Genomic DNA, 19,902 nt, shown 5'->3' with positions numbered 1-19,902 from the left:
TGCTGACTTGCACCTGCTATTTTATGCCAAAGGCAAGCTGAGCTTGTTAGCTATATATTTGTGGCAACAGCGCACACAGTTACGTTTCGTTTTTGCGCATACTGTAAGCTATATTTTTATGCTTACTAATGCTGCCTTTGAAAGCGTGATGTTGAATGCGCAATCTTATCGCATTTCCATTTATATTTCTTTACATTTCCATTTATATTTGTGGGTATGTATGCGTGTTGATTTGTTTGTATGTAATTTAAGTAGCTTGCAGCTGAGGTGAGAATAAAAGTCTATTTATAGCAGTGAATTATATCTATTAAGACTTTTATTTATAGTGTTAGCATGAATTACGTTTTTTCTAGAATTTAGTTGTATTATTAGAGTGGTTTCTCTGTCGCTGTAATAATCCAGCTAGTTGAGCTGGTTTTGCGTAAATACTGACATATTTAAGCGATTAGTAGAGTGCAGCTTTTTACACGCTTCAATTATCGTAGCTGACTTGTAACTTATGCAAGCTGCGTTGCATTCGCTTAACTCGCTGTAAAACAAAAGTTTTTGCTCCTAAAGGTGCGCTAAATTTTTGAAATCGTTTAAACTTGGTTCATACATCAAATTCTGAAATGGGTAGCGCTGGTAATGGAGAAACAGCGTGAAAGCAATAATTCTCGCATAATCAAACAGCTGTTGTCTAGTAGTTGCTACACTTCACTGCTCGCCTAGAAGCGTATGCGTAAAGAGACGAGCGCTGAAAATGTGACAGCTGTGTCTGTAGAGGTCACAGCGGCTACCTAGTAGTCTACTAAATACCCTCAAGCACATACAAAGTTGAAAACTTAACAGCAATTTTTGCAATGGTTATTGTTAGAAGACTTGATTAAGCTTCCATACGTAATTCTTGCAATGTACGCGCACAGAGACCTAGCACTTGCTATGTGCAAAGTCAGCACTACTGACATGCAGAAAAATAGATAGCAAATAAATCATTGATAAATTTACATCTCCGCGCACTATTTATGGCTTAATAAATTCCATTATTTAAAAGTTGCGCGATTTTAACGAAATTATCAACACAAATTGTTTGCGGCACGCGCTGCCGACATCGCGGCCTTGGACAAAAGCGCTTGCATAATCTTCACGCTAATGGCTGGTTATACGACTATTAGAAATAAATAGAATGTGCCGTCAAACGTCGCAAATGAATACAAAGTAGCCGCTCCCTCACAAGCGCATTTATTTATGCACTTTTCAACTAGCTGTTCTGCTTCCGCGCGTTGAATTGTTCAAATAAATCAACGCCGAAAATGTTTACAAAATCATGCAACATGCTGCGGCACATATAATTGTATTGTCTATACAAATACATGCAAACACTCGCATGGCCTTGTGCGCTAGCTGGCGTATTCGTTACAAAAATTTGCGCTGAAACTCAATTAAAAAGTTAAAATTCATAAGCAAAGCGGCACTCAGACACACACACACACAACCGCACTGGCAGCGAACGGCACTACAGAGACCCAAAATATATCCGCTTTACACAAAAGTGCTTTTCAATGCCAAGAACGTCTGGCGCTTCCGCTCAACTCTAGGTCTGCTTTTAAGCACAACTACGAGTGTACGCGGAATTTGCATTTTGCTGTATTTTTTAATTTATTACGCATTTTTTGCACAGCAGCTGAATTTCAAACCAACTTTGTGTGCACAAATAACCGAAATTGGCTTGGTGTGCGCGCGTGAGTGCGTTTGCGTTCGAGCGCGCGCCGCGGCCGCCAATAAGTCTCGTAAAAGCAAAATATATATTTAATGAAAGCGCGTGTCTTCTAAAGTGCATGTTGCAAGCAAGGTGCGCGCCGCATATATTTATGTGTTATGTGTGGCACATTTAGGTTAGAGTTCTGGCCAGCAAGCGGCTGCTCATGAACGCCATTAACTTCGCCACTTCCAGCGCCAACGAAAATTTTGTTTGACAAATCGAGTTAGCGCCGCGTAGCTGTTTAAGGCAAACCAGCGGCTGCTGTTGATGCAATTTCACTGCTGGTTGCTTAATTAGTTGCGCGCCATAATGAGCAGCAACGTCAGCGGCAACACAAGTTTGAAAACAGTAGAAGTTTGTATGTTGCAAGTGCGCGCGGCAATGTGCAAGCGCAGGTTTTTGCCATGAGCTGCGCTAATAAATAGCAAAAAGGCAGCGCAACAGCCAAAATTTAAATTGTAAGTAAATAGTTTGTGCAACATTAACGTTCAAATGAGTCGGTTTTTGCCACGTGTGCCTATCTTGCGCGCGTTGTTTTTTTTCTTTGCCGTTAACTCACGAAGTTTAATATAAATAAACAAGGCGCTGCCTTGGCAGCCAGCGCCATCACTTTTTGTACCTGCGCAACGCGTGAGAACAAGGCGCGCTACAAAGCTAACATAATAGACGGAAGGCTCTTGTCGACAAATGCTTGCGCAAATATGCAACTGCCTTCAATTTGTGCAACAGCTCTTCACTTTTGCTGAATGTATGTTCATATACATATTTACTTAGCATACTTGTAGCAAACGACTTGCAACAAGTACGCCACTCGACTGCAAGTAGTAGCATGCGTACACATGTGCTTGTTGTTGTTGCTGCATTTTAATTTTTAGCACTACTCTTGGCCGCACTTTCGCTACTGCATATATCATACGTGAGCTGCCTTGCCTCTCCGCCGTGTAGTGTATATTTCTTGCACCATTTTCGCATGCCCCAACTCAGCGACTTGTGCCACTTCTGCTTTCTTGTTATCATTGCCAGCAATTTGTGATTATTTAGTAGCGCTTTTTTGTGGCTTTTTGCCACTTGTCCATGCAACGCTGCTGCTCGCTGTTTTTCTTCTGCGAGTGGTGCGAAAAGCGCCATGTAAGTGTTGCAAGTCTGATTTCTTCTGTTGATTTTCCGCACTACAAGTGGCAAAGCAGCCGTGAGTTGCTGCATATTTCATGCAGTGGCAGCAGCTCGCAGTTCAACAGCAATGGGGCATACAAAGTATTTGGCACTTGCACTAACGTGTGTGTGTGTGTGAGCTTGTTGCGTGGGCAATATATGGTTTTTGTTTGTGCAAAGTTTTTTCTAGTGTGGGTGTCACGCTTTCAAACTCGCGACATGCATGTAATTCCTTAAATGTTTTCCGAGTTATACTCGCACATACTGTTCAGACAGTTGTTTTAGTCGGTGTACCGGGAAAATTTATCGTAGCACCAGCGCTATAGTAATATCAGCAAGAGCGGAAGCCTTCAACGTTTACTAACTGCTCCATATCGCTCTTTCCAACGTTACAGATGAGGTCGAAAATCTCAAAAGTTAAGAGGAATTACTTCGAAGGTATGTATATACAATGTTTTCAATTTTCATAGAATTCCAAATTTTGCACTCTTTATGTCTTTAAACTTTTATTTTTTTTTCAATAATATTCTATGGTTGACCGTAGGCTTCAGTCTATCACAGTCTGCCTACAACTCAATGTCATCAATTTTTGATCACTCAAAGTTCTGTCTAGCGCACCATTGCAATTCTTTGACTTGAGACTTCACTCTAGATCATAGATTGTCCTTTAAATCAACTCTCAGTAGAAGTCATACTTATAAACAAACATTTCGCACTCGCAAGTTACGCACAAATCCATTCCGATTTTCGTTTCACGCTTCTTTAAATATTTTATCATAATTGGCCACAGAGTGATTCGACAATGTAATTGTGTCGAAAATGCCTACACTCACAAGCGCAAACCACTCCAATCGCCGTTAATTCACTCGTTTCTATTCTTTGTATTAATTCTCAACCAATTTATGCTATTTTGCTTACATATTTGCACATTTGCCTCAATGCCGTTTGCCAGCTTTTGATTTATCTATTGCTTTTGTTTGCAAAATATTAACGCTAAAAATAAATACAGTAATTTTCAATCAGACATTTTGCAATCGTATAAAGCTGTCATTATATTGTGGTTTCCAATCACCTTTTCAGCGTCGTTATTTCACTTTAACATATATTTTTGACATGGCTTATCTGCTGCCAGCCAAGAAAATATCACAAATGTGCTTATAATAAATATCTTTCAATCATATTCATATTTATTTATATTTAAATGGAATAAAATGTAAATTATCGGCGTCAACGTAAAGCCGACACATTGCATGTGGCGCTGTGTGCGTGAGTGTGTCGAGTAGTAAATATGTTGATAATTTCTTACAGTCGCTTTAAATCGGCAATAAATGTTGTGATTTTAATCTGTCATGCTATATATACTCGTATATACTTGTAGGTATGTGTGGCTGTATTTAGTTGGATGTGTATATACATACATATGTATGTATGTATAAATATAGTAGGGTGCCCATTGTTTTTGCAAGTTGATTTTTTTGCTGACGCCCCCCATAGTTTCATTTTATGCTCTAAAAGAAATTATTCAACGTAAATAAGCTTTTTATTTGCAAGTTCAGTGAAAGTTATACAACAAGTGAACTGAACATTCACACAGTACCATGGCGTATGAGCAACGCCGAATTTATAAGGCACTTCTATGAATGCTCAGCACATTTGCTGTATAACCTTGACGGCACCTAACTTTTTAAAGTATGCTTTTTGAAAGAAAAATCTATGTTAAATTTTGTTTTAGGCGGAAAGTTGTAGATTTATTTGCTGTGGAGATAAAAAACTTATTGCAAAACATCAAAAAATCTAATTTTGAATATGTATAACGCAAAAGTAAAATGATTTAGACACGATTTAAGTTCAAAACAAGAAAATGGAAAATAAAAACGAAGCTATAATAATCTACACAAATACAAAAGCTTCCTCACAAAAACTTTGAACGTTCGGTTTGTATGGCAGCTATGTGCTATAGTGATGCGATCTTAACAATTTTTTCGGAAATTACATAATTGCTTTAGCCAATAATTCACGCCGAATTTCGTGCAGATATCTCGTCAAATGAAAAAGTTCTTTATACAAGCACTTAATTCCGATCGTTCAGTTTGTATGGCAGCTATATGCTATAGTGGTACGATATCGGCTGTTTCGACAAATGAGCAGCCTCTTGATGAGAAAAGAACGTGTGCAGAATTTCTGATCGATATCTCAAAAACTGAGGGACTAGTTCGTATATATACAGATAGACGGACAGACAGACGAGACCGATGGACAGAAAAACGGACATGGTTAAATCATCACGCTGATCATTAATTTATTTGTATATATATATATATATATGCTTTATGGCAAGCTGTGTGGCAAGCTTAATACACCCTCTTCAGGGTATAATAAAGAGCTACTTTAAGTTGGATTATGCTTTTAGAGCAAAAACTGAAACTTCAGTGGGCGTCTGCATAAAAAAAAATCGACTTGCGGATTAATGGATACCCTAATATATAATATATATATATCTGGCTGCTTTAGCGCTTTTGACTTGTGTGTGTGACAGCCTTGTATTATATTTGTACTGTTAAGCACTGCATATCGTAATCGTTGCACATTTAGCAGGCGTGTCTGACTCTTAGCTCGTAATAACAGTTATGTGGCATGATGTAATAAATGTTTTACTGCAATTTCGCAGAATTGTTGCAAAAGTTTTAAAATGCAATTAATTGGCTTGATTGATAAATTGATGGCTGCATTTGTCGCAGCTATGTGCGTTTGTATGTAAGTGCGCATATATTTGATTAACTCCTGAATTGACTATTTAGATTTATTTAGGCGGCATATAAAGTGGCAGCATATTGTTGTTGCAATTTTTGACTGAAAAAGCAAACAAAAACAACTTGTGGAGTGCTATTTTGTGAAAATGCTAGTTTTTTGCCAAATCAATCCAAATTGAATGAAAATCCATACATACATGCCATATAAGTTGATTAAGCAGAATTTTGTGCCACCAACCGAAACTAGCAGCCACACACGCATTTATATGGAACTTACACCTAATGCCAGCTTTTGAGGCCGTGCAACAAACACGGCACAGTATAAGTTACATTACGCACACATGCTCATACATATGCCAACACATACGCACGTATTACACGCACACATGCACACAAATTTGCAGCAAACTGGTTTGTGCATTTTTTGCACGGAATTTGGCAATCAGAGCTGCATTTACATAACCATTGACATGTATTGTTGCTATTTTTGTGGGCAGGCATTCCAGGAACGCTGTAATTGCTTTGCATTTCGCCAGATGTTAAGTAAGCAACAACTAATTTTTCTTGCTTTGTGGAGCGTTCAATGAGGTGTGCTAATATCAAGTGACACTGTGGCAGTGAAGCTGTTTGTAGAGCTTTTATGTCGCTAGTTAGCAGACAATATATGAAACACTTTTAATTCCGTGAAAAGCATAATTGCTGCAGCTTGGGTTTGTTGCCTTTTCTGTCAACTTTGTTTACCAATGAAACCTTTAAAGGCTGTGCTTTGAACGACTAATTTGGACTTCATTCTGATCCAAGCGTGTTTTAGTAATGGGGAAAAGCGTTAGACAAGCGAGTAAAACACTGAAGCTATGCATTGCAAATAAATTCCTTTAGAGCACAGCATAGAAAGTCGCACATATAAATATGAAGCGTGTGTATAAGACTCCTAGGGGAAATAATTAATATATATATATATATATATATATATATATATTATTAATATATATAACTTCAAAAATATATTATAAAAGGAACAACGACTAAGTGCCGTTTATTGCACTGTCTTTCGTAGAATAATCTCTTTTAAAGCAAGTATATTGCAGATGACACGCCGTTGAGGCCTTTGTGTCAAGCTAAACTGCCCGTAAAGTTTAAAATTAAGTTATAGTAAAGACGAAGGCAATCTTTAAAGTGCTTCTTCGTGTAATCTTCTTCTCAGAAAGCAGAAAAGTTGTGATTCTTATGCCAAACAAGAAAACACGTTAACTTCAAAAAAATTTATTTACAAGAAATTCATGCCGCTCGTTCAGTTTGTATGACAGCTATAAGCTATAGTCGTCAGATAGCGGCGATGCCGACAAATGAGCAGCTTCTTAGGGAGAAAAGTGTGTGTGCAAAATTTCAAAACGATATCTCAAAACCTGAGAGACTAGTGAGCGTATATACAGGTAGACGGATAGGCGGACCAACATGCCTGAATTGACATATCTTAGCACGCTAATCATTTAGCTATATATTTTAAAAGGTCTCCGACGTTACCTTCTGAATGTTACAAACTTAAAAACCCTGTTCAGGTTATAAAAATATAATGCAACACAGTCCAACAGCCTTTTGAAACCAGCGAGCCAGCGTCGAATTACTGAAGCTGGTTTTAATGACCGTTACAATGACCACATAGCTAATTTGCAGTACATTTTTGCATATCACAGACAAAAAGCCTGCTGAAGCAATTCTTGACTAACGAGCTTAAATACACCATTCTAGCATAGTGACGCTTGAGCGACTTCGCAAACATAACCTATATCTACAACAAAGGAATTGTGCATTGCATTTTTATGCATAAAAAAAATGCAAAGCAAAACAGTTTGGGAGTCACTGTGTTTCTTTAGCCTGTATCTTTGCTAAAGCGAAGAGACCTTCAACCAAATCTCTTTTCACACAAAGTCTCGTCGTTTTTGCTAATTTATTTGCTTTAATACTTTTTTGCTCGAAAAAAGCTTAATAAGTGTTGGATTTTAAAATTGTACTGGAAAGAAAGATTAATTAAAGTTGGTTTCTAAAGTGGTATTGTATAGAAAGGCTAATGAAAGTTGGGTTCCAAAGTCATATTCGAAAGGAAGGCAGTTACTACACACTCATTTAACCGTTATACAGTTTTCGAGTTATGGCTGCAATGTTTATTGGCTAGGTTTATAGATTTCTTAGTTAGATTTTTAGGAAAGCAAAATTTGCATTAACAGTAAGAATTTCATTGTCCAAATCGTGACATTCTAATTTCATTGCTTTAAAAAGTATAAAAATGAAAGTAATGAAGTGCCTGAAATTTAGGATGCAGTTGAAAAATTACACGCACGTTTCAAGGCCTTACAACTATGTTTCTTGCCTTACACTGCATTTTCAGAAATTATTTTTTTTTTTCAAATGAAAACTCACCTCTTATTCACAAGTATCAAATTGCAGCGTATTTAAGATTTTTATGACCAGAAATCACTGTATGAGTTTTATTCTTGCTTGCAACAGACTCTAAATTAACACTGTAATATATTTTTTTAACGTTACAATATTCGCACAACTCAAAAAAAGCAGAATTTCACACTTGCTGCAATTGATATCTCATAAAATAAAACACCGTTAGAAATTCAAGCGACTATTGCTGCGAACTAAATTAAACGTTGCACATTCAAATCAAACAGCCAGCATACACAGAGCGTTAAACGTTAAGTTGCAACCGAAATCGAAGAAGCTAAAACGAAATTTGTATATGTATGAGCGGTGCGTGTGTGAAATGGTAGCGATGGCGAGCGTATCGAACGAACCGGACACCATCAGAGACGCGCACGTTATGCCGCATGGCGACAGGATGCAACTGCTGTTAAGCCATAAGGCCAAGCACACACACACGCACACACCAATATGAACGAGCGCTAAAACGAACGCCTTACCGAAGTTGCAAAAGCAAGTAGCGATGACATGAAGCGGCGCAGGGTGTAACAACACACGAGCGAGTGAGCGCGATGGACGACGAGTGTGTGAGCGGCACAACAGCACATAACAAATGCATTTAGAGCAACAATTGCACGACGAACAGTCGAAACACACAAATATGTACGAGTATGCACGCACACCATTAAAGCGAAATTGTGGCGCTGTGTGAGTTTGTTTATAAACTGATTGAGTTGGTATGCGATGCCGGCGGCGATTGACGAGCTGTGAATGCCGTACAGCTAGCACGGAAATCCGAGCGCTGAGAGGCAAGCGACGCAGCACGACACAGGCAAACAATATCATTTTTGTTGTTGTTGTTGCTGTGCATTGGCCAACGTTGGCTGTGGCAACAGCTGAGACCGTGAGGCAGGCAGCAGTGGGTGTTTGAGTTGTTGCTGGCGGAGAATATGCGTACGAAAACAGAAACAGAAAGATAGCAAAACAAAGCAGCCGATGCGTGTGGCGTGTGGCGTGAGTCGGCGGTTATGGTAGGCTCGTCAATTGTGCGGCGTGAGCGCATGTCCTAGCTGCACGTGACTTTTTGTGAGGCAACGGCGTAACGGTATAGCCGGCGTAAGCGGGGGAAAGCTAAAATAAAGTTGTGTTTGTCAAATAGGTTTACGAGTGTAGAGTTAATAAGATTTTAGGCATATGCAAGGTTTGTGCAAGCATAGCTTATGCTTGCGGCTGCGAAGTGGCGGTAGAACATGTGAATGTAAACAAATAAATTAAGCGCAAGACAAATAGGTGGGCAAAAAATTGACATTTGAAGCAAGCTTACGCCGCCAAATGCTTGGGAAGCGATAACACGTACTTGCAAAAACATTTGCTGTTGCCACAACTGCCGCACCACAGCGCAAATAGCAAGCAAAAGCCAGACTCAAAAGTAAAAACACTAAAAATCCAGTGAGTGAGCATGCTGAATGCCCAGCGCCGCAGCGCTGATTTTTACAACTAATGCGCGCGTATGTGTGTGTGTGTGTGCGTGCATAAGTGCACCGTTGTGTAGGTGAGCGCAGCGTTTCATAGCTACAAGCATGTTACGGTCGCATTCATTGCATAGCCGCACAGTTAAAGCCGCCCACGCGTCGTATGACTAGTGGCATGCAACATGCAACAGCCTCGCATTGCGCTGCCGCACACATAAACACGCACGCACACACGGCAAATTAAAATATGTAGATTCTTTTGCCGCTTATTTGCTACAACTCTGCTGAAACGCTGGAAAAATGCAAGCACACACACGCACACACACACACAGCCTTGCATGCATACATACATATTTACAAATAAAAAGCGTAAAGCAAAATTAAATTGTAATTTTTGAGCGCTTGGACCTGACTGCCGCGCTCGCCGCTGTGCGCCGCGCCATAGCACAGGCACGACCGGGGGCGTATGAGCAACATTTAATTGTGCGGTAATTCGGTTAGCGGGCTGAGTGCCGCTTGCCTTGAGCGCTGCTTTGTATGCGTAACGCGTAAAGCCTACGTAGTGAAAACGGATATAGAGCGCAAATTAAGTGCTTAGACTTTGTTGCAAGGAAGCTGTGTGCTAGAAGTGGTGTCACACGCCGATTTTTATTGTCACGAAATGAAATTTATTGAACCTCTTGCTTAACGGAAATTTTGTGCACTTTTTTCTCGGCTTCACTTGCGTTTTGTTGTTTTCTAGGCTTCGTGCTGCGAATGCTTAGAAGTGTGCAAATTAATTACTTTTTTAGGTGTAACACAACTAAATGCTACGACAGACAGTAGACAATGTGTGCAAGTGAGTTCAAGTGCACGATTTCCGCTTTGATTTCAGCAAAGAATTAAAAATAATTGTTGGAGGTGTGGTAAATTTTGGGCGCATAACTTTTTATATTACAATATATCTCTAACATATCTAAAGAAATTCTTAAATTATCAGAGTGGTGTTCTTTTTCGTTTCAAATATATGAAATTTTGAAGTTTGGCCAAATAACTTTTTTTCTATTTTTTTCAACTTTTTATAATCTAAAATATTTTTCTTATGTTAATGGTATGTAGAAATAATAATAATAAACACAAATTTACATAAGAAAAATATTTAAGATCTCAAATTTCGATAATCATGTGATGGAATAATGATATTCAACAAAAAAAGTTGAAAAAATAGAAAAAAATAATTTTGCAAAAATTCAAAAATTTGTATCTTTGAAATCGAACAGTTCTTCTGAAACTGACAGACTGAAACAGACTGCTGCGCCGCCGAAAAGAAACACCAATATGCATGATGGAGGCAGACACTTATTCCATGTTCAGACATATAATTTTTCGACAAAGAACTGCTGTCGAAAGCGCAGTTATATTCGAGACTCGAACGAGAAAAATAATTATTTTCATAGACAACTTCATTGAGACAAAAATCAGCGCTTGGAATGTCCGAAAATTTATGCTTGTAAATCTAGCTAAGTTCAAAAATGTTATAATTTCGCTGCAAAGTTCATTTTAGTAATTACCAAATCCGAATAAATGCTTTGCCTTGTTGATTTGCTGCACCGCGTGTCAAAATTTATAATGAGTTGCCTTTAAGTTTAATGAGTTTGAGCGAAAACCTTAAAATTAAATAAATGCAAAGCATTAAGGGGACGGTTTGGGGAATGATGTGGGTGTGTAAGTGGCAGAAACTTTGCGCAATTGTGCAACTGGCAGCCAAAGGACGCTGAACTGCTACCCACGTGATGGACTAGTGAACGCAGTTCAGCTAAGAAAAACGACACACATTTTAATACAGCAGCTAAGTGAATGAGTTCATAGGCATTCGAGACTAACTGTGTTGTTACAAACATACAAATTTTTGCGTAAACTATAAAAGGCAAAATTTCCCAGAACTAACAACAACTTTCCGCTGCATAAATACAACAACTCAACTGAGTGCAATGCGTTTTGGAAAAGCAAACGAAAAGTAATTGAATATTTGCTTAGGCTTGTAGTTAAATTTCTGGCTGCGCTTGATAGACAGATGAAAGCAGCATAACGGAGTAGTTAAAAGTGTTGCCAACTTGCGAAAATAATAGTCAGAGAAAGTGGAAAGAATTCAAATTTAATTAAAAGCAACCAAATCAAATGCAGGTCAAAGCACGAAGGGCACACGCACACAACACAGCTATGGTTGAATAAATGCACATATACATATACGCACATAACTGTAGAGGTCACAGGTGAAGGGATTGCAGCGACAAACATTTGAGCTGCACCAAAGTAATCATTACTGTAATCATTACTGCAATCATTACTGTAATTGTATATATGTAATTGTCGCGCCATAACTGCGTGCCGTTAATTGACTTGGGCGACTATTGATGGGGCATGGCTTGTGTGCAAATAATTTGCACACTCACACACTCCTCTACTTTTATGCTGCTGTGTCAACGACAGCAGCACAAAGGATTTGCAATGATTGTGCATACATATCTACATGCTTTGCGAAAGCCTTTCAACTATTTATACAGTTATTTATTAATGGCGCACAATAGTAAACGCTAGACAGCGACTGTGTGAAGAGAGCCAACTTTGCGCCATTCATTTCCGATTCCTTTTTAAAGCCTATTTGAAAGTGATTTATTTCTAAGCACTTTTATAGGTGTATGTGTGCCTCAAGAGACGGAAAACTTACCTCTCTAGTGTGTTTGGCAAAATGTTTGAAGTCGCTGTAAATGATTTATATGGCTTTGTTGCATTCAAGAATTCAATTAGGATGATTGACTTAATTGTTGGATTGAATAGACTGCCAAACATCTCTTAGGTAAAGCTGCACAGAGTCACTCTTACTAATGAAGATTGAGAAAATTGTTAAATTGCAAAAAGTAGCGGCTGAGCCTAAGCTTTTGTGAGGAAACTTCAAGGAGGAAAAAATATGAAAGGGAATAATACTAAGCCAGAAACTGTCAAAAGACATTTTGAGTGGATGATGACTGCCAATCTCAGTATACTATTAAAATTTAATCTGTCAATTTTCCGTTATAAAATTCGTTATGCATAACAAATTTTGAAAAATTTTGCTGAGCTTTTTATTATTCAATAGCTAGCAAAGCGCTTAATAAGTTTGTGGCATTAATTTATTTAGCTTTCATTAAGTACCACCTTTTTAAAAAGCTCATACTGCTGAACTTTTGTATTAAAAGTCCTGACTGGTGTAATTTTTCTACTTGAACTAAATTGACGTTTTTAGTTTAAAATCAGTTAATATTGAAATTAGCTTTCACGTCTTACTCTTACTGAGGTTTCATATTTTGCAGTTGCTTTTAATTTTTAAGCGTATTATTTAAACAGTATCAGTTCAGAAAAGTCTTTCCTACTCCGTTTTTATTTTTAGTAAACAAGCTTTCAGTTTCATGTCCAGCGTACTTTCATTTAAATCTGTAAGAAGCTTACACAGTAAAAGTTTTCTACATAGCGCTTTATTCTTTTAATGAAGAATAATATATTTATAATATATTATATTTAAATATTTTTAGTTAGAGCTTTCATCTAAATATAACGCTTTTTTAAGTTTTATATTTTGCAGTTGCTTTTAAATTACATTTTTTTTTTTTTTAAACCTATTCATATTAAAATTAGCTCGTACGTCTTTCGCTTACCAAGCTTTCATATTATGTATGTGCTTTTAAATTTAAAGCGTAGTATTTAAACATCATCAGCTCAGAAAAGTATTTTGTACTCCGATTTAATTTTTAGTAAACAAGCTTTCAGGTTCATATTCCGCGAGTTTTTAGTCTTTAAGAAGCTTACACATTAAAATTTTTCTAAGTAGCGCTTTATTCTTTTAATGAAAAATAATATACTTAGATATTTTTAGTTAGAGCTTTCACCTAAATATAACGCTTTTAAATAATTGGGTCAGTTTTTAATAACAACTTAACTTGCAATTACCGAAGTTAATATTATTTTCAAAGCTTTAGTCAACATTTCACCAGCATATCAACTTCTTCTAGTCTTCATATCTCATATCAATTCGTTTTCCACTTAATAATAGCCTCAGCATTTTATTCTTATCACGTGTGTATTTCGTCAGTTCACACATTTTGTGTATTCTTTCCGCCTGCTAATTGTTTGTGCAAACAAATGCTGTCTTTCAGCGCTGCACACCATTTTAGGCCCGAACAAATAAATATATACATATGTTCTTACATAAGTGTCTGCAAACCAAAAATATAATACTAAAGCATACATATACGTGTATATACATACATATACATACAAAGGTATATATAAAAAAGTTGAGCGTGCAAGTGACGCATACGCCATGGATGACATTTGATTGATCCGCAATCAAAAAGAGTCTGGCAATAATAAATTTGGTCAGCTGGACAATGCAATAATAAAATCGTAAAAGAAAGCGATTTGTTGAAGTGCGATTTTGGTGGGATTACTAATGAATTTATGCAATTGGAAATATTTTAGCACTTTTAGACCTTAAAATTCGCTTCTGTTTTTTTTACCGCCGAAATTGAAAATATGAGAATTCTATAATGCAATTTGTTGAATTGTTTACGATTTTGCGCACATGTGGGCCGCTAAATGTTTCACATGCTCTGCTAAAGCTGTTGAAAGTTTTAACAAACATGCGGCAGTTAGTACGCAACTAAGCCTGCCTGCTGCAGTAAATATACATATGCATTTGCAAAATTATATAAAAATTCGTCGACTGAAGTTTCTTAACATTTTATTTTATTTTTTATTTTATTTTTAGGAAATCAGAATACATTCCGTAACTGGTGCGACACTAGTCCTATGCGTACTAGTCAGTATGCAGTTTAAAAATACTAATTAAATAAGTAAGTAGAAATTTTCTTGTTAAAATGTACTGTTTACCTGCGCACTAGTCCGTAACTAGTTACCAGTTTAAATTTCACTTACCAAGTCCGTCTTTCTCGTTGCAACTGAGGTAGCTCAACTGCGCGCGGACAGCTTATCTTAGAATTCACTGCTTTTATTTCAATGCAATTTACGCGAAATTAGCTAATTTAATCTGCGCTTAAAGCAATGCTAACATTGCTCATCACTACCCACAGCGCTTTGTTTATGCTTTCGGTGCGTGTGTGTGTGTAGTGATGTGATAGTTTCTGGTATACGCGTTTGAAAAAAGTGCGCTTTTTCTACACAGACTGTCTTAATGAAACTTAAGCGCCGTTCTCCCGCACCTTGATTGCTGCTTTCTACACGCTTGTGTCTCTCTCATTTGACTGTTGCTGAAGCGTCTTTTGTTTATCCGCAACTAAAGCATTTATTATTTCTATTTCTTTTCACTTGTTTACTTAAACGAATGCTGTGTCGTTTGCAACAGTTCGCCGTTGTATGCGCGTCGCTGCTGAAAGCCGTTGTGAGACTGAAATGCGACTGTGCTGAGGCGCTCAATAGCGGCTGGCGGCAGCGTGAAAACGGCCGCAGCAGCAGTGGTTGGTGGGGTTCGCTACCAGTGCAGGTGATGAGTGGCAGGTAGGCGCGCTGTGAGGCAGGTCGGTGTGAGTGCCAATCTCTTTTAAGCGTGTAGTATGTGTGTGTGTGTGAGCAACTTGTAAGATATCCGCTAAGTAGCAAATAGCTGCTGGATTATGGTAATGATGTTGTTATGAACTTATTCGTTTTCTAAACCTTTTTTCTTATTTTTATGCTGTTGGAGGTGTTGAGTTGATTTCTAGCACATTGCTGTAGGTATGTGTGGCATTGTTGCATGTATGTGTGAAATACTTAACAGATAACGTTGGGTTATTGGCAGCAGCACGTAGAAGGTAGTTTTTAAATTAAAATGCATTGCAGTTTATATTTGCAGCATTTAATTGTATTTATTTATTCGTGCAACAACAAACAGTTTTTTTTAACTGTGTTTGCCTTTCATGAGGCAACTAAAGATATTTCAAAATATTTTTGCTATGAAAGCGAGTCCAATAAAATTCAGTGATAACTCGTTGATGACTCAAAACTTGTAGCACTCCCACATTTTCGGTTACAATGCAGTCGTGTGCAAAACATATGAGTAGCGAAACTAGGTTCTGTTGTGTATTTCGAAAAAGAAATTTGCTTATAGACGAAACACGCCGGCATTCAGTAAATATACATTCCTAAACAAATTATTTTCCTGCAAAGCAAAATTCTCAAAATTATTTTTGGCTGCCAATAATTCTTGCTGCGTTTCCGATTTATTTCATGCAATTTAATTGCGGCTTAATTGCTAACAATTCTTTAACAGCAAATGAAATCCAAAGTTCAAATTCCGCGCTGCCATAATTCGCTTCAAAAAAATTAAATTCGAAATGAAATACTAATTGTTGGCCTTGACTTTCACCTTCAGCTGCAGCAAATGGGTTTAATGCACTTTCATAGCGAAAAGTGCCAGCTGTGCAAGCAATTAACTGCCGCGCTTGAAAGGCTTTGACTAAATTTCGAGTGAGCATGTCACCACAGAAATATTCCAAGACTTTTCAGCTTAAAATATTAAGCAAAATTAATAAAAAGCAAGTAAAAACGTTAACTTCGGCTGCACCGCAGCTATAATACCCTACACATATACAAGAGAGTTCTTACATGCATTTTGGATGGTCAGTTTGTATGACTGTTACATATATGCTATAGTGACTCGATCTAAACCATTTTTTCAGAGATTGCTTTACTGCCTTATGCAATAGTCTATGCCAAATTTGAAGAAGATAAATGACAAATCGACAAATGAAAAAGTTTTCCATACAAGCACTTGTTTCCGCTGGTTCAGTTTATATGGCAGCTATATGCTATTGTAATCCGATATCAGCTGTTCCCACATATAAGCAGCTGCTTGCGGAGACAAATACGTCTGCAAACTTTGCGATCAAAATCTCAAATACTGTGGGAATCGTTCGCATATATACAGACAGACGAACATGGCTAAATGGACTCTGCTCGTCATACTCTTCATTTATATATGTATATTATAGAGTCTCCGACGTTTCCTTCTGGGTGTTACAAACTTCGTAGTCAACTTAATATGATATGCGCTGTGCAGGGCATAAAAAAGTAGTGAGTTTTGCTGTACTTATTGCACTCATATCTAATGAATAATTCTTTAGAAGGTTTCTTTTATCTAAAAGGTTTCTTTAATCGTTAATTCTAACCTTGGAACTTTTTTATGTTGCTCCCGCTTTAGCATTTTGTATAATTTTTTGATAGATTACTAGATAAATATTTACACAGGCACGCTATAATTCACTTCCCCTTCAAGTAAAACAAATACCTACACAAAAGTACAAGGCAAATAAGCAAAGGCTAGCTAGAAAAGCACAAACAAAATACTTGCTATGCAATTAGAATAATAAACAAACTAATTTTTGACTACACAGGAACAAGTACACGCATGTTAGCCTGTATGCCTGTGCAAAAACATAAACTGTGAAAGAATTTGTGGGAAAAGCGTCAAAATTAAAATTTTGCAGAAGCGCATATTCAATGAGTTGGCAATAAAGAGCCATTCAAATTGGCCAGCCCAGCGCGCCACACGCCCCACAGCTGTTGGGCAATTCGTGCTGGCCACTGCCATTACACGACCGCTTATCGCTCGCTTTTATTTACTGGAGATTTGATTACACATCCGCGGTTTGTTTAAAAATTGCTCATACGACCGGTTGGCCCGCCTCGCAAAGCGTCGCTATGCTTTTCATATGTTGTGCTATCTTCTATTTACACAAATAGGTTGCGCGCACGATTCTGAAGATTTCATTATTTTAATTGTTTATTTGTTGGAGGATTAACTGCCAAGCATCTTTCTGATGTTTTTTGACTTCTTTATTTAGATAAAGACATAATAAAGAGATTTTTTATACTCAAACGCTGAAATTTCAAAACATCAGCTACTGTTTGAAAATCTTAATTATATATACAAAAATGTGTGTGTGTGTTAGGAATAAGTGTGGAGGTGCGGTTTAGGCGTGCTATCTTGATAAAAAATTTCCAAGATTTTTATATGAAAGGCTTACAGTTTTAGTAATTCTGATTTTAGCGCTAAGAACAATTTGCGTTGCAAACTGGGCAGAATTTAAATTTCGTAACGAATTTACCTATGCAGCGTTCACACCGAAATTTTTTAATAACTTTTAAAAGAGCTTGTGAAGAAAATTAGATTTTTTTTAACTTATGTTTAGTCTAAATGTTGTACAGCATTTGGGTAAAAACTGTACCGAATTTAGGTATAAGTCATACAAAACTTTGTAACTAACCGCGACAATTTCTTTTGAATTAGTTAGTTATAAAACAAATTTTACCGAATTTGTTTAACAAAATGTACCGAATTTAGGTATAAATTATAACAAACCAGTTATAAAATAGAAATCTTCTATATTATTTAATTCTAAAAAATTGCACCGAATTCGGGTAAAAAAATGTACCGAATTTAGGTAAGAGTTGTGCAAAAGTTTGTGTAATTTTTAACTAAATGTGAAAATTATAAGAAAATCATTTTCTAAATTATTTAGTTTTAAAAAATTGTACCGAATTCGTGTAAAAACTGTACCGAATTTAGGTAAAAGTTATGCAAAACTTTGCGTAATTTTTAACTAAATTTAAAATTTTTACCTGAATCAGTTGGTGACTGTACCGAATTTCATAAATACGTGCCGCACACAGCAAATTTTAACAACTGCATAAATATTTAAACTTGCTGCATGCACTTTTTACTACTACTTACTAACAAATTGTTGCATAATTTTTAGGTAGAGCTGCGTACTGCGTGTCGTTAACTAAAATGAGACGAAGTCTATACAGGAAGCTGTACCGACAGCTATGCTTGCAAGTTTTTATAGCAACTTTTAAGCAATCGACATTAAGTTCAGAAGGCATAAACATAGTAAAAGCTAAATGTTTAGATATTCGACAAAATTTCTTCAGCACGGTATATCCATAATTTTTTTTTTTTTGTGCGTTTAGTTTGAGGCATTAACAGCAGCTATAAGTTGTATATATTTCCGATTTTGTGAAAGACTTTGTTTATAGTTTGTGTGTGTTTATATATCCTATACATTTTAGCAGCATGGATAAGTTGGCAATTTGAAAGCACTTGAGTCGATTTTCTCATGTACCTAACTGTTTAAAAGTTTTCGACGGCTATTGCAAGCTAGAATAATTTTGCATTACTTTTGGCCAACAAATCGGCGACGTACTGTTTTCAGTCAATAATTTCTGCCACAACCTACCTACCTATGCTGCTCCTACCTATTTCGCCTAAACTGACTCTTCTTATCCGCTTTAGTTCACCGGTCCTGCAACCACTGATTTTCAAACGCTCACTTTATACTGACAACCCAAACATAATCCTGTAATCCGTCTTCTTCTACAATATATTGAGCTCTTCTACTGCCTTGACAGTTTATTTCCCACTTTTACAGCGATTGCTAACGATTCATTGTGCTGACTCAGTCGCTGGCACTTTTCTCTCACTCTGCACTCTCTCATCTAAATTTTTCACAATTTTTTTTTGGTTTATCGTTTTTTGATATTTTTCCAAACTCACTTTCACTTTCGTTCTGATAGTAGTATCCCACTAAGCGTGAGTAATTGGCCACTCAAACCGTTGGCGGCGTCTTATGAATGTCGGAAATTGCCAGCTCGCCTGTCATGAAAGTGCAAAACTGTCGAATTTATTTGCACTTTCTCACCTTTCTAACATTTTTGAATATACTTTGCAGGCAACAGGCAGCGTGCTGCAAGTTTGTGTGGGAAATTCGATTTTTTTATTATTGGCAAGCGATTAGAGCTGTCGGTTTTAGAAGCAAAAGTTGATTTTTTTGAATTAATCAGCTATAATAAATTAGAATATAACACTTCTGTGAAGTGAAATTCATAAAAGTGGAATGAAATTGAGTTGTCATTCATTTTACACACGGCACTACACTTCCGTTAGGAAATACATACATACAACCGCGTTGTTGTACGCATATTGTATGCGTGTGCTATTCTTGGCAACAGAAATTCGTCTCACCAACATCTACTAACTAGTAAAAGAATTCATTTAATTAAACGCTTATTTCACTAATAACAACCATATTTAGTTAATTCAGCGGCCATACTGTGCTTATTCAATTAACGTCCGTGGAATTCGCTGCACTCAGTCTCATTTGCGGTCTCGTTTACTTAGGTTCTTATACAAGTGTTGAACGCAAGCTGTGCATTGTAATTGAGCTCATATTTCAATGTTGTTGTAATGCTGCTAACTACAATATTTACATTGCCTTGTTGCTATGCGATTGTATTTATGGCGCTGTCACTTACTGTAAATAGTTGTAGTTGTATTGCATACACCTAGGCG

At 37.1% G+C, this 19,902-nt stretch overlaps 1 protein-coding gene across 5 annotated transcripts in view; it reads right to left on the bottom strand.

Moving 5' to 3' along the window:
• Pdfr (Pigment-dispersing factor receptor) overlaps positions 1–14,981 on the bottom strand; it is a 67,326-nt gene extending 52,345 nt beyond the window's left edge. For 2 of the 5 annotated variants that reach the window (XM_070109546.1, XM_070109545.1), the window contains exon 1: positions 14,493–14,980. The gene's annotated coding sequence lies outside the window, so the exon portion shown is untranslated. Of the gene's footprint in view, positions 1–8,061; positions 8,459–14,492 lie in introns of those variants that run through there. The other 3 variants (XM_070109542.1, XM_070109544.1, XM_070109543.1) reach the window with 3 other exon arrangements.
• Positions 14,982–19,902: the final 4,921 nt, after the last annotated feature.

The sequence above is a fragment of the Bactrocera oleae genome, chromosome 5, assembly GCF_042242935.1.
Source record: "Bactrocera oleae isolate idBacOlea1 chromosome 5, idBacOlea1, whole genome shotgun sequence".
Lineage (NCBI taxonomy): Eukaryota > Metazoa > Arthropoda > Insecta > Diptera > Tephritidae > Bactrocera > Bactrocera oleae.
Note: the sequence above shows the minus strand (reverse complement) of the source record. Positions and strands in the feature narration are given on the sequence as shown.